The 4,347-nt window shown below is 35.0% G+C and overlaps 1 non-coding gene across 1 annotated transcript; it reads left to right on the forward strand.

Annotated features, from left to right (window-relative positions):
• The first annotated feature begins 3,624 nt into the window (after positions 1-3,624).
• Positions 3,625-3,726, forward strand: LOC117202199 (U6 spliceosomal RNA). Its single transcript, XR_004484401.1, has one exon. It is a non-coding gene; the product is annotated as a U6 spliceosomal RNA (small nuclear RNA).
• The last annotated feature ends 621 nt before the right edge of the window (positions 3,727-4,347 follow it).

Raw genomic sequence — 4,347 nt, forward strand, 5'->3', positions numbered from 1 at the left:
TCAGGACATTACATCCCCAAAAAACAGAATACACATCCTTTTTGAGTGTACAGGGAACATTCTCTAGAATTGACCACATACTAGGGCACAAAACAAGCCTCAACAAATTTAAGAGGATAGAAACTTCTTCAGACATCTTTTCTGACTGCAATGTCATGAAACTAGAAAACAACCATGAAAAAAGAAACAAGTAAAAAAAATGATTACATGGAGACTAAACATGCTATTAAAAAAACAATGGATCAATGATGAAATCAAGAAGAAACTTAAAAATAAGCTTGAGAGAAATGACAGTGAAAACACAACCATAAAAAATCTATGGGATGCAGCAAAAGTAGTTCTTAGAGGGAGGCTCATAGCAACACAGGCTCTCTTCAAGAAACAAGAAATATATCAAATAAAAAGCCAAATCCACCACCTAAAATAGTTAGAAAAAGAAGAACAAACAAAGCCTAAAGTCAGCAGATGGAAGTAAAAAAATAAAGATCAGAGAGGAAATTAAATAGAGATCAAAAAGAAACAACAGAAAAAAATCAATAAAATCAAGAGCTTTCTTTGAAAGGGTAAAAAGTATTGACAAACCTCTGGCCAGGCTCACCAAGAAGACAAGAGGGAAGACCCAAATAAACAAAATAAGAAATGAAAGAGTATAAATCACAACTGATACCCCAGAAATACAAAACATAAGAGAATACTATCAACAATGTTATGCCAAAAAATTTGCAACCTAGAGAAATGGACAAGTTTCTAGAAACACACAACCCACCAAAATTGAATCAAGAAGAAATAGATAACTTCAATAGACCAATCACTAGAAATGAAATAGAATCTGAAAACAAAAAAAAACCCTACAAAAAAAGTCTAGGACCAGATGGCTTCACAGGTGAGCTCTACCAAACATACAAAGAAGAACTTATACTGATTGTTGTCAAACTCTCCCAAAAGATTGAACAGGAAGGAACACTCCTAAAGACATTCTTTGAAGCTATCATCAACCTGATACCAAAACCAAAGACAGTATCAAGAAAAGAAATTACAGGCCAATATCTTTAATGAATATAGATGCAAAAATTCTCAACAAAATATTAGCAAACTGAATCCAACAACACATAAAAAAGATTGTACACCATGACCAAGTTGGATTCATCCCAGGGTCACAAGGATGGTTCAACATATGGAAATCAATGTGTTACACCACAACAACAAAAGAAAAGACAAAACCAATGATCATCTCAATAGATGCAGAATAAAGGCATCTGATAAAATTCAACATCCATTCATGATTTTAAAAAAAACTCTTACCAAAGTGGGTAGAGAGGGAACATTTCTCAACATAATAAATGGTGTTTATGACAAACTCACAGCCAATATAATACTCACCAGTGACAAGCTGAAAGCCTACCAAGTAATATCTGGAAGAAGAAAAGGATACCCACTCTCACCACTTCTATTCAACATTGTACTGGAAGTTCTAGCCAGAGTAATCAGACAAGAAAAATATAAATAAAAGGTATTCAAACTGGTAGGAAAGAGGTAAAATTTTCAGTATATACAGATGACATGATACTATATGTAGAAAACCCTAAAGACTCCACACAAAAAAATATTAGAACTGATAAACGAATTCAGCAAGGTAGCAGGATACAAGATTAACATACAGAAATCGGTTGCATTTCTTTACACTAACAATGAAATATCAGAAAGGGAATGTAAACAAACAATCCCTTTGAAAATCAAACAAACAAACAAATAAATAAATAGGAATTAACATGACCAAGGAGGTGAAACATATATGCTGAGAACTATAACACATTAATAAAGAAAATTAAAGATAATTCAAAGAAATGGAAGATATCTCATGCTCTTGTATTGGAAGAATTAATATTGTTAATATGGCTATACTATCCAAAGCAATCTATAGATTTAATGCAATCCCTATCAGATTACACAACATTTTTCACAGAACTAAAACAAATAATTCTAAAATTTATATGGAACCATAAAAGACCCAGAATTGCCAAAGTAATTCTGAGGAAAAAGAACAAAGCAGGAGGCATAACCTTCCCAGACTCCAGACTATACCACAAAGCTACAGTAATTGAAACAGTGTGGTATCAGCACAACAAAAGACATACAGATCAATGGAGCAGAACTGAGAGCCCAGAAATAAACCCACACACCTATGGTCAATTAATCTTCGACAAAGGAGGCAAGAATATAAAATGGGAAAAAGTCTCTTCAGCAAGTGATGCTGGGAAAGTTAGACAGCTGCATGCAAATCAATGCAGTTAGAACACACCCTCACACCATACACAAAAATAAACTCAAAATGGCTTAAAGACTTAAATATATGACATGATGCCATAAAGCTCCTAGAAGAGGACATAGACAAGACATTCTCTGAAATAAATTTTACCCATGTTTTCTTAGGTCAGTCTCCCAAGGCAATAGAAATAAAAGCAAAAATAAACAAATGGGAAATAATCAAATTAATAAGGTTTTGGACATCAAAGGAAACCATAAACAAAATGAAAGGACAACTTACAAACCGAGAGAAAATATTTGCAAATGACGTGATCGATAAGGGCTTAATTTTCAAAATATACAAACAGCTCATACAATTCATTAACAGCAAACAAACAAACAACCCAATAGAAAAATGGGCAGAAGATCTAAATAGACATATCTCCATACATACAGATGGCCAATAGGCACATGAAAAGATGCTCATCATCATTGATTATTACAGAAATGCAAATCAAAACTATCATGAGTACCACCTCATACCAGTCAGAATGGCCATCATCAAAAAGTCTACAAATAACTAATGCTGGAGAGTGTGTGGAGAAAAGGGAACCCTTCTGTATTGTTGGTGGGAATGTAACTAGGTGCAGCCACTATGGAAAATAGTATGGAGGTTCCTCAAAAAACTAAAAAGAGAGTTTCCATGTGATCCAGCAATCCCACTTCTGGGCATATATCCAAAGAAAACTATACTTTAAAAAGATGCATGCCCCCCTATGTTCATAGCAGCACTATTTACAACAACCAAGACATGGAAACCTAAATGTCCATCGACAGATGAATGGATAAAGAAGATGTGACATATATATAATGAATCACTTTACATATGTTATAAAAAAGAATGAAATAATGCCATTTGCAGCAACATGGATGGATCTAGAGATCATACTAAGTTAAGTCAGAAAGAGAAAGACAAATACCATACGATATCACTTATATGTGGAACCTAAAATACGACACAAATGAACATATCAGTGAAACAGAAACATACACAAAGATATAGAAAACAGACCTGTGGTTGACAAGGGCATATGGGGGTGGGGGAAGGAATGATAGGGAGTTTGAGTTCAGCAGATGAAAAGTATTATATGCAGGATGGATAAACAACAAGCTCTTACTGTATAGCCCAGGGAACGATAGTCAATATCCTGGGATAAACCATAATGGAAAAGAATATGGAAAAGAATATGTATATGTAAACTGAATCACTTTGCTGTACAGCAGAAATGAACACAACATTGTAAATCAACTATACTTCAATAAAACTATAGACACATGTACACAACTCTAACGCAGACGACCCCATTAAAACTTGGAAAAGTGTTTGCTTCGGCAGCACATATACCAAAAGTCGGAACAATACAATTACCATGAACCCTGAGTAAAAATGATATGCAAATTCATGAAACGTTCCATAATTTTAAAAAATTGGGAAAGATCTGAACGGACACCTGGTCAGCGAACATGCACAGATAGTATACAAAATTATGCCCAGGACTGAGGGTAGAAAAACAATAGTCCAGCTAGACTCCCTGCATCATGTGTGACAGTGAACTAGTTTTGTCTTTCCTGGAGGCCTCAGAGAGATAGAGAGGGGGAAGGTGATGAAAGAAACTTTCACATATTGAAATATAGGGCAGTCATTCTGGCTTATACATGAGTTAATATGAATTTTATGCTAACTAAAATAGCCTGTTTGTGGCCTATCACACATATGTTGTACATCTGCTTTAATTATTAAAGGAAAGGGCACGTTGACCAGAAGTATAGCATGTTCATGTTAAAAATAAAGATTAAATTCTTCTCTTCCTGGGACACCAATTCTGGTCCTCCTTTTATGATAAGACTCCCTTCCCAGGTGCCAAGGCCAGTCTGGATGTGCTGGATGTGTACGTGCTGGTCTGTTTTTTGAAACCTTGAAGAAATGTATCCCTGACTTGTTTAATGTTCTTTGTTCTGACAAGGTAAAACTGTGCTGGAAACACTGATTTTTCCAGAGCAGTTTCTCAGAGTCATCTGAGAAGAAGGCATCTGGGCTAGTCC

The sequence above is a fragment of the Orcinus orca genome, chromosome 5, assembly GCF_937001465.1.
Source record: "Orcinus orca chromosome 5, mOrcOrc1.1, whole genome shotgun sequence".
Classification (NCBI taxonomy): domain Eukaryota; kingdom Metazoa; phylum Chordata; class Mammalia; order Artiodactyla; family Delphinidae; genus Orcinus; species Orcinus orca.